Here is a 12043-nt window from a genome sequence, read left to right as displayed (position 1 = left end):
GGCGAGTGAGTGGGGTACTCGGTAAACCGCCACCGTCAGCCTATCGTGAACATTTTGGTTTTTGTAAGGGTTCGCTGAAGACCCTGAAATAAGGTCAGAGGTGGTGAAAGCAACGCCTGCAAGTTATGGGGGCCAATTGTTCAGGAAGGGGGCGATCAACCTCGGTTCGGGTTGATTCAGTAAACCGACCAGTCGGGTCGGCAAGGTACGTAATGTGTGAAAAATATGGTTCACATACAGAGGTTTTATGTGATGAATGGGAGAGAATAACAGTGCATGACGGGGAGAAATTCCCAAGAGTAGGTAGCTTTAGCCCAGAAGTGTTGCAAAATTTAAGGCGGAGGATATGTCTCATTAAATCATCAAAGAGACGAATCCAACATTATGATTATTTGCAGTTATGGCAACAGGAAGGTGAAATACAGAGAGGATTGGCTCTGGCGGCGGGATCTAATCCTATCAAGAAATTGATAGCGACAGCCCCGCCGCCACCATACATATCAGGAGAGAAATTGGTTGCGGAGAATGACGCATTAGGGTGTAACAAACAAACACTTAGCAACTGTGTAAATGTTAATAAGTTAACCAATGCAAGTATTAACCCGTGCAAGTTGTACCCTGTTTTGAACTTTCCCCAGGAGTGTGATCAAGAAGACGAATCGGCAACAATATCGGCGCTCTCTCTAGCAGCCACCATAGCAGAGACAACAGTAGGCACGGCTCCACCCACGAGATTAGTAACAAAAGCCCCTAGCGGAGGGATAGGTGAGGTCGTATCTACAGGTAAGTACGGCACCATACACTATGCTGAAACCATTTCACCACAGGTTGTAGAACCTACACAGAGTGATGTTAGTAGACTTAATCCTGTTAGGGTAATAGCAGTGCCAAATGGGAAAACTGACACGACAGGGATCACTCCTGTTAGGAACATTGCCATGTACAGCCCGTTTTCCCGAATGGAATTAAGGACCATAGTGTCTGAATTCCCTGACCCCAGAAAAGACTTAGTTGCTAGCCAAAAATACATCAGAGACCTAGGAAACACTTTAGAGCCCAATAACAAAGACTGGCAGGTATTGCTGAGGGCATGTTTACCCTCAAATGTCGACGCAGCTCAATTTTTGGCTGACTGTGGATTAGATCAGGATGTACCTCTTACAGATGTGTACAACAAAGATAACGTAAAAAGAATAAGTTTACAGTTAAAGGAGTATTTCCCAGCGGTAGTTAAGTGGAACAAGATTTTCTCCATTAGACAGAAAGAGTCAGAAACTGCTGCAGAATATTTTCACAGGGCATTACTAGAAATGGCAAAGTACACAGGTATAGAGGACATTAAAACAAACATAAACCATCGAGAAGTAGCAGTATCTGTACTAATGGATGGTTTAAAAGAGACATTAAAGACAAGAGTGCAGACCACGCAACCATGTTGGCGAGGTCTGTCGGTGGCTACTTTGAGAGAGGCTGCTATTGATCACGACCGGAATATCACCCGACACAGGGAGTCACAAGGTGATAAGTTAATGGCCGTAAGTATACAGGCCCTGACCACAAGGCAGCCTTTGTATAAATCACCAAACCCTGTGGGTAAGTCAAATGTGGTAACTTGTTTTTCTTGTCATAGACAGGGACACATGGCACGAGATTGTAGAGTGAAAAATTCACAAAACTCATATAAACCCCCTAGACAACGACACGACACACGACATTGGGAGCAGGGTCCGCAGAAATGGAGTTATGAGCCACATACAGGGGAAACAAAAAGATACCCCCCGAACAGAGACTGGCAAGCCACTGGTAGTTCCCATTTAACCCCTTCACATGTAGTTGCTGCCAGCGGGATTCAGGGAGGTCACCATACACAATAGGGGTGTGGTCATACCTGTAATCTGCAGCCAGTAAAATTGATTGCAAGTCTTGGGAGTGAACCAGAAATTGCAATCAATGTAGCTGGTAAATCATTAAACTTTCTTGTAGACACAGGGGCGGCCAAATCAGTGATAAATTCGACAGTGGGCATGAGAACCACTGGTAAGACAATTCCAGCCATAGGAGTAACAGGAGTAGTCCAGCACTACCCTGTTAGCAAACCAGCCGAGATTACAGTAGGGCCGTTGCATACCAAGCATTCCTTTTTGCTGGCTGCATCGGCACCGACTAATCTCCTGGGAAGAGACTTATTGTGCAAAATGGGGTGCGTCATTTATTGTACTCCTGAAGGTGTATTCTTGGACATACCTGAGAATCACGCTCAGGAAGTGCGAGACATGTTAGACTCCCCGTCAAAATTAATGTCACATACCATTATGACAAATAGGACTCCATCCCAAGTCGAGGAAATGACATCCCAGATACCAGAGTCACTTTGGACTAAAGATGGACAGGACACTGGATTAATGGCAAACGTAGCTCCGGTAGTTGTACAAGTAAAAGATGGTAGGATAGCTCCAAAAATCCCACAGTACCCTCTGAAGCCAGAGGTGGAGTTAGGAGTGTATCCCGTAATAGAGCGCTTGCTACAACAGGGCATTCTGGTAAGAACGTCCAGCACTGCCAATAGTCCCATCTTCCCTGTTAAAAAGAGTGGGGGGAGGGGTTACCGGCTAGTGCAGGATCTAAGGGGGATTAACAAAATAGTTGAGAGTCAGTTCCCCGTAGTGCCAAATCCAGCTGTCATCCTTATGCAAATCCCTCCCACTGCGAAATTTTTCACTGTTATTGACCTCTGCTCCGCTTTCTTTTCGGTACCTCTGCACCCTGACAGTCAATATTTGTTTGCATTCACATACAGAGGAGTCCAATACACATGGACTCGATTACCACAAGGTTTCATAGACAGTCCAAGTATCTTTTCCCAGGCTTTGCATGATTGTTTACAGTCTTTCCAACCAGAGAGTGGATCAGTATTAATACAGTACGTGGATGATCTACTACTGTGTTCTGATTCATTGGAAGCATCCCTGAAGGATACGAAACAGCTCCTGTTTCATCTTTCAGACACAGGACACAAGGTTTCCAAAGACAAGTTGCAATTATGCCAAACTAAGGTAAAATATTTGGGACACTGTCTAACACAAGGACTGAGACACCTGACCGCTGATAGAATTCAAGCAATTAGAGACATGACTCTGCCACAAACCCAGCAACAGATCAGAACATTTTTAGGAATGTGTGGGTATTGCCGTAACTGGATCCCAGGGTTTTCCATTCTAGCGTTACCTTTGCAGGAGATGGTTTCCTCAAACAAACCTGATCGGATTTCGCATACAGACGAGTCCGAGATGGCATTTGAGAGACTTAAACAGTGCCTAACATAGGCACCAGCATTAGGTATGCCAGACTATGGGAAACCCTTTGAGCTGTACGGAACAGAAAGTGCTGGTTGCGCGGCAGGCGTCTTAACCCAAAAGCACGGTGATGCCAGCAGGCCGGTAGCATACTACAGCGCTCAGCTAGATACGGTAGCGTGATCCCTCCCCACATGTTTGCGAAGCGTTGCTGCGATAGCATTGCTAGTAACGAAAAGCGAAGATGTAGTGCTAGGTCACAACCTCACAATTCATACACCACATGCAGTGTCAGCCTTGCTAAATTCTGCCCAAACCAGGCACGTCTCATCAGCGCGGTTTACAAGATGGGAATTGGCACTAATGGCCCCCGTAAACATCACCATAAGGAGATGCAGTGCATTAAATCCTGCAACATATCTCCCAGGTGTGCCTGGACAGGCACAAAGGGTGGAGGATGAGAGTGGTGGGGAAGGAGAATTTAACACAAAGGAAGACACACATGATTGTATGGAATATTTGACCCAAAATTTTACCGCAAGGCCTGACATCAGTGACAACCCACTGGAAGATGTAGATCTAACTTTCTACACGGACGGTAGTTGTCACAGACAGTCAGACTCGGGAGACTTGTGTACTGGATACGCAGTCGTAGATGACCAAGGCACCATAGAAGCGGAACCGCTAGGCCCACCTCACTCAGCCCAGGTTGCTGAACTGGTCGCCCTAACCAGAGCATGTGAATTGGCTAAGGGCAAATCAGCCAATATCTACACCGATTCTAGATACGCATTCGGGGTAGTCCATGATTTCGGAGCCCTATGGCGCCTCAGAAATTTCATGACGGCAGCTGGTACACCGATAGCGCATGCAGCTCACATCAAAAGGCTTCTAACAGCGATACAGGAACCCGACAGAGTGGCTGTTATCAAGTGTAAAGCACACACATATAGCCAGGACCCAGTATCACTTGGTAACAGCCGAGCAGACGAAGCAGCTAAGTTAGCAGCTGGTACCCCCAGACAGACAGACACCACACAACTGATGGTATTTAATACCATCAACACACAGAAGTTGTGTGAGATGCAAAATTTGTGTTCCACACAGGAAAAGGCAGTCTGGAAGGCAAAGGGATATGGCCAGGAGTCCTCAGGACTCTGGACGGATGGACAAGGTAAACCGGTGGCCCCCAGAGCATATCTTCCATGTTTAGCTGAGGCAGCTCACGGGCTGACTCATCTGGGCAAGGAAGGAATGTGCAAATTGGTAAGAGCATATTGGTGCGCCCCAGGATTTTCATCTCATGCAAGTAAGAGAGCAATGTCATGCCTTACCTGTTTGAGAAAGAACATCGGAAAGGCAATACCAACAGAACCATCTCATATCCCACCTGCAGGCGGCCCTTTCCAGGTAATACAGATTGACTTCATTCAATTACCCCCTTGTCGAAATTTGAAATATGTACTTGTTTGTATAGATGTTTTCTCAAATTGGGTCGAAGCATTTCCTGCGGCCACAAATACCGCTATGTTTACTGCTAAGAAAATTGTGCAGGAATTTGTATGTAGATATGGTATCCCTAGAATAATTGAAAGTGATAGGGGTACCCATTTTACAGGTGATGTCTTTCAAGGAATGTGTAAGTTGATGGGAATTGATAGCAAGCTGCACACTCCATACCGTCCACAGGCGAGTGCAAAGGTGGAAAGAGTGAACAGCACTATTAAAAATAAACTGAGCAAAGTTATGGCAGAGACAGGATTGACATGGCCAGAAGCTTTACCCATTGTACTGTACAGCATCAGAACCACTCCCAGATCCCCTCTTAATCTGTCTCCCTTTGAAATCTTGTTTGGTCGACAACCGCATGTTATGATTAACCCTCAGGATGATTTGAAGTGTAACAATGAAGTGACTGTAAAGTACTTGATTAACATGAGTAAACAGCTAAGGAATCAAAATGATAATTTGAAGTTAGTGATTCCTGATTTACCAGATAGTAATTGTCATGACATTGAACCTGGGGATTATGTAATGATACGGAATTTTCTACGCTCAGGTTGCCTTATTGACAGATGGGAAGGACCATACCAAGTCTTATTGACTAGCACTACAGCACTGAAGGTTGCCGAGAGAGAGACTTGGGTTCATTCGTCCCACTGTAAGAAGGTTGCTGATCCAGAGAGGTCCCTTGATAAGGAACAGACGGTAGAGGAAGTTGTATCACTGGAGTGTCTGTTCCAGGAGGACTGAGGCGGCACCTGAGCATTGAAAATCACAAGATCAAAAGCAGTTGTCGATTCCCTGTTCCCTTTTATTGTTTTTCTCCACTTCCCATCCCCTCTCCCTCAAATTATTTTTTTCCCCCTTCTCATTCTTCTTCGTTTCCTCCTATAAGATGGACTTGCCCCAAGAGACTGTGATCCGGATTTTCCTGTTGACCATGATGTTGACCAGAGCAGTCTGTTCCGGCGAGAGTACCATGGAGGTCGAGAGAGGTTCTGGAATGGGTTCTGATGACAGAGATGGAGGCGTAGTTTTCCGAGAACAACATAATCAACAAGCAAAGGCGAGTATCAGAAAACGATCCGATAGCATTGACCATAGAAGGAATTGTGAAGGATTGTTAGCTGAAGAAAACTGTATCTGTAGGCTCTGTGACAACGTAGTTGAGGATGGGTGCATCAAGAAATGCCAATCCAGTTTTAATATCCACATGGACCGGCATCCATTGAGTGACTATCACTCCTTAGTGGGTAGTGTGTTAAATCAAACAGATTGTTGGGTATGCTCTCAAGTACCTCAAGGTCATAGCAAATCAGGACTAGTACCATTTCCTTTAACGATAGGGGAGGTACTTGAGCTGAGTGGTGGGAGGCCGGTGGACAGGAGGTTTAATATCTCCAGTCCTCCTAGTTTGAAGCTCCACCAATATCATGTGGATAGATCCCTCATATGTTTTAACATTTCCAATCCCCGAAAGCCGGGAAATTGGGAAGTGTCATGGAGTAACCAAACCATGACCTTTTCATATAGAGCAGATAGAATGCCGACAGATACAGAACTTATACGCCACATAGCCAGTAGAGGAAAATCTTTCCGATATAGGTATACCCTAGGAAGTAGGATTACGAGAGTTGGAGAGGTATCACCAGGATACTGTGCACATATCGTACAAGCTGATACGTGTACTAGACAGATGGGAGAATTAGGGTTAGGAGATTTCACATGGAAGATGTGTAATATGGTTATGTCCTACTCCGTCCCATATGTTCTCCCCGATGATGCATATTTCATATGCGGGAGGAAGGCGTATAAGTGGCTTGCCCCAAACTCTGAAGGATTGTGTTATATTGGAAAAGTACTGCCTGAAGTAATGACTGTATCACATGCCAAAATGAAAGATATACATCGTGTTGCCCAAGCTCCTTATACTCACACCCATTACGAGCACGTAGTTAAACGGCACCTGATAGAAAGAACAGAGCATCCGGCCTCTGACATGATCCATGAATCCACCGGGATTCAGGTTCTAATCGCGTTAGATTTCACTCGCACCGCCAGAGGAGTGTTGAATTATAAATACATATCTGCGCTCGCAAATTTGCTAGACAATATCACAGAAATGTATGATGACACGTTTAGGTATACTGGAAGAGAACTTCAAGCTTATAAAACAGAACTGGTTCAGCATAGAATGATTCTCAATTATCTCACGGCAGTAACAGGTGGATATTGTGTCACACTGGCAACGCAGTACGGCGTGAAATGTTGCACATATATTACAAATAGTACCGAGGACCCGGTCGAGGTCATAGACCAAAAGATGGACGATATTCTCCAACTGAAGTGGGAATTTCGCAGGAGACACAATCTCACCCTTGCTGCTGTGAGTAATGAGCTGACTGGTTGAGTGTCATGGTTGAACCCGCGAAATTGGTTCTCCGGTTTAGGAGAATGGGCTCAAGGAATCATAATGGATGTAGGGAAGTTTCTCCTATGTATCTTAGGTGTTATCATAACGATTGGCTTGATATTTAGATGCGGTCAGGCTTTAACGAAGTGCAAACGAAGTACCAGGGTGATGAGTTTAAGGAGTGAGGAAACTGTAATTCCAATGGATTTGATTTATGACCCAAATGTAGAAACAATGATGTGATGAAAATGCGATTTCTACGGTCCGTTTCTTTCACCTGTTTTTCCGTTTTCTCCAAGGTAAAAAGACCCACTTGGACGAGGAATTTGATGAGCCGATATACAGACAACAGATGGATTAAAGAAGAAGTTTTGACAACCTGATACACAGATTTTTGATGAACTTTGCCATAGATCCCCAGTTTCCCTAGAAATTTTAAAATTACGCTAGCCCAACACTTTTGTAAATCTATGGACATTGACAAAGCTTTTGCTCGCACCTTATGGGCAAAAGCACAAAGAAGACTGCATTCAACAGACACCGAACAAGACTTCAACCGACAAATGTTCATTTACCTGACATAGAATACCACTGCATTTACCGTAATTATGTATTTTCTTCATCTCTACAACCTTCAGGTAATTACACACATAGTATAGGGAATACAGGCACAGATATCAGCAATCACATATTCCCCCATTCATGTATCATCAACTAAAATGTGCTCCCCATTTTGTTCCGAAAAGAGCTCGGTAAAGTTTGACAACCCATCCACAGACCCGTACCGCGGGATAAGAAGGAATTCAAATGTATACTTCGCAAAACCTCGAAGCTTGATTTAAAACACGTACGGCACGATGATACATGACCCCCAAGCACGGATTCATACACACATGCTTCTGCTATCTCACTAGGTCATACCCTTTTCCTACCTTCTCCTCTCCTCCCCTACCCAACCATGTAAATGTATTAACCCTGACATATATTTTTCTCTTTTTGAAATGTTTTAGGAAGTGGCAGTTATTGTTGACTGCCAAAGGGTGGACTGTCAAAGTCAGAAAAATATCTCTATGCACACTGCCATATTTGCACCTCACACAGGTCTGCGCTGCGCATGCGTGCGCTCTCCCGTGCGTGCGCATACTCGCTGTTGCGGGCACCCGCGGGCGCGCGGTATGTGCATTTACGGTAGAGTTCATGTGTTCGTAGCGTGCGACTCAATCGTTACATATTTTCACTATATAATGTATTTTGTAGATCATGGTCCCTTTGATAGATTCTGAAAGTTTGGTTAATGTAGAATGTTCATGAACAGAGAAATCCCCCTTTGTTTGATACGAAGGGTCAGACAGGAGTAATACAGTGGTGTTTAGTATCCATCGGAAGAGTATCTAATTAGCAATATTCCGGTGTTGGTTTGAAGCGGATTAATCGCTCGTGCGAATAGTTATGGACATAAGAAGTTTATGAACATTTACTGTATTTGCACTTACTTATCCATGCGGCGGGAAACCCAGTTTCCCTCCCACCTGAGCTGTTGGAAATAGTCACAGCCCACCTGTATGAATCAACCTATGACCTTTTGTTATAATGCGAGGAGGAATTCCTGTGTCCAATGAACAATGAGATTGTAGGGACCATTGAATTGTATTGTGTGTGGGGCATAAATAGACAAGCCGATCACATCCAGCTCTCACTCTTCAACGGTTATCATTGCTGAAAATCGGGAGCTGGATGTCCAGAGGCGCATGCGATCGTTTCCTTTGTGCGTAAGTTTTCTCCGCAATCATATTGTCTTTCCTTGTTGTTATGGGCCATATCTCTCTCTCTCTCTCTCTTCTCCACTTTCTCTCGTACTCCCTTAAACGTAATAGTATTGTATTGTATTTCATGTGTAGATATCTGGTTAGGTAGTCTATGTTATATTGTAGTGTATGACTTGTATTGTATTAATTCTTTTGCAAGTATAACATTCATAATATATATATTAGGCGTTGGACCCTAAGCACGGTATCTGTGTATTTCTTATAGTGTTAAGTATTCTCAGAGCGTCGGTGACGCTCAAACAGCTTTTAAGTTAATAAGGTTACACTGTGTTGCATCTACACCCTATCTCTACACTAAGGTTTTACAGCATATTTCATTGTTTATGGTTTAGATATAAAGGTTTAACATTGTGAGCGTCTGCGCCGCTGGTGATCTCCTCGTGGTCCCGAGCGGCCGCTACGCTATAGCGAATCATTACGTTAGTCGGCAGCCAATAGCGTGCCTGCCTGTGATCTCTTGGCCGTGAGCGAACGTGACGCTTGAGCGTCTCGACCACGGCTAAGCGATCGTTACGCAACGAGCGTACCCTTACGGTACTCCGTACGTAAATAGCGTACAGTGTTCTTAGACCTCACAAAGGGTTTTATATAAGATAAATATTTAGCTTTATCAACTGACATCTTCAATTTCACTATCAGGAACTGGACTGCGGGTGCTCCTTCCAGCACTTGCAGGGGGCGTGCAAATGGTGGAAGGCGCAAGCTCTTCCCGTCCAGTGTTGGGAAGGTCAGGCATCGCAACCGACACAATTGGACTCTCCTTTGGGATTTGGGATTTCGAAGAACGCACAGTTCTTTGCTGTGCTTTTGCCGCAAGTCTTTTCTTTTTTCTAGCAAGAGGATGAGTGCTTCCATCCTCATGTGAAGCTGAACCACTAGCCATGAACATAGGCCAGGGCCTCAGCCGTTCCTTGCCACTCCGTGTCGTAAATGGCATATTGGCAAGTTTACGCTTCTCCTCAGACGCTTTTAATTTTGATTTTTGGGTCATTTTTTTACTGATCTTTTGTGTTTTGGATTTTACATGCTCTATACTATGACATTGGGCATCGGCCTTGGCAGACGACGTTGATGGCAATTCATCATCTCGGCCATGACTAGTGGCAGCAGCTTCAGCATGAGGTGGAAGTGGATCTTGATCTTTCCCTATTTTTTTAACCTCCACATTTTTGTTCTCCATATTTTGCGCACAACTAAAAGCCACCACAGGTATACAATGTAGATGGATGGATAGTATAGTATTATATTACTTATGGACGACGAGTGCACTGACGACACAGAGGTAGGTACAGCCGTGGCCTACCGTACTGCTTATATATTTAATATACTGTATATAACGGACCTGGTGGACACTGTCAGCAGACTGCTAAACTAGTATGAAGAAAAAAAAAGCCACCACATGTATACAATGTAGATGGATGGATAGTATAGTATTATATTACTTATGGACGACGAGTGCACTGACGACACAGAGGTAGGTACAGCCGTGGCCTACCGTACTGCTTATATATTTAATATACTGTATATAACGGACCTGATGGACACTGTCAGCAGACTGCTAAACTAGTATGAAGGAAAAAAAAACCACCACAGGTATACAATGTAGATGGATGGATAGTATAGTATTATATTACTTATGGACGACGAGTGCACTGACGAGACAGAGGTAGGTACAGCCGTGGCCTACCGTACTGCTTATATATATAATATACTGTATATAACGGACCTGGTGGACACTGTCAGCAGACTGCTAAACTAGTATGAAGAAAAAAAAACCACCACAGGTATACAATGTAGATGGATGGATAGTATAGTATTATATTACTTATGGACGACGAGTGCACTGACGACACAGAGGTAGGTACAGCCGTGGCCTACCGTACTGCTTATATATATAATATACTGTATATAACGGACCTGGTGGACACTGTCAGCAGACTGCTAAACTAGTATGAAGAAAAAAAAAACACCACAGGTATACAATGTAGATGGATGGATAGTATAGTATTATATTACTTATGGACGACGAGTGCACTGACGACACAGAGGTAGGTACAGCCGTGGCCTACCGTACTGCTTATATATATAATATACTGTATATAACGGACCTGGTGGACACTGTCAGCAGACTGCTAAACTAGTATGAAGAAAAAAAAAAACCACCACAGGTATACAATGTAGATGGATGGATAGTATAGTATTATATTACTTATGGACGACGAGTGCACAGATGACACAGAGGTAGGTACAGCCGTGGCCTACCGTACTGCTTATATATATAATATACTGTATATAACGGACCTGGTGGACACTGTCAGCAGACTGCTAAACTAGTATGAAGAAAAAAAAAAAGCCACCACAGGTATACAATGTAGATGGATGGATAGTATAGTATTATATTACTTATGGACGACGAGTGCACTGATGACACAGAGGTAGGTACAGCCGTGGCCTACCGTACTGCTTATATATATAATATACTGTATATAACGGACCTGGTGGACACTGTCAGCAGACTGCTAAACTAGTATGAAGAAAAAAAAACCACCACAGGTATACAATGTAGATGGATGGATAGTATAGTATTATATTACTTATGGACGACGAGTGCACTGACGACACAGAGGTAGGTACAGCCGTGGCCTACCGTGCTGCTTATATATATAATATACTGTATATAACGGACCTGGTGGACACTGTCAGCAGACTGCTAAACTAGTATGAAGAAAAAAAAACCCACCACAGTTATACAATGTAGATGGATGGATAGTATAGTATTATATTACTTATGGACGACGAGTGCACTGACGACACAGAGGTAGGTACAGCCGTGGCCTACCGTACTGCTTATATATATAATATACTGTATATAACGGACCTGGTGGACACTGTCAGCAGACTGCTAAACTAGTATGAAGAAAAAAAAACCCACCACAGGTATACAATGTAGATGGATGGATAGTATAGTATTATATTACTTATGGACGACGAGTGCACTGACGACACAG

This window comes from Pseudophryne corroboree, chromosome 1, assembly GCF_028390025.1.
Source record: "Pseudophryne corroboree isolate aPseCor3 chromosome 1, aPseCor3.hap2, whole genome shotgun sequence".
Taxonomy (NCBI): Eukaryota; Metazoa; Chordata; class Amphibia; order Anura; family Myobatrachidae; genus Pseudophryne; species Pseudophryne corroboree.
The sequence above is the reverse complement of the archived record's forward strand: the minus strand, read 5'-3'. Positions refer to the sequence as shown.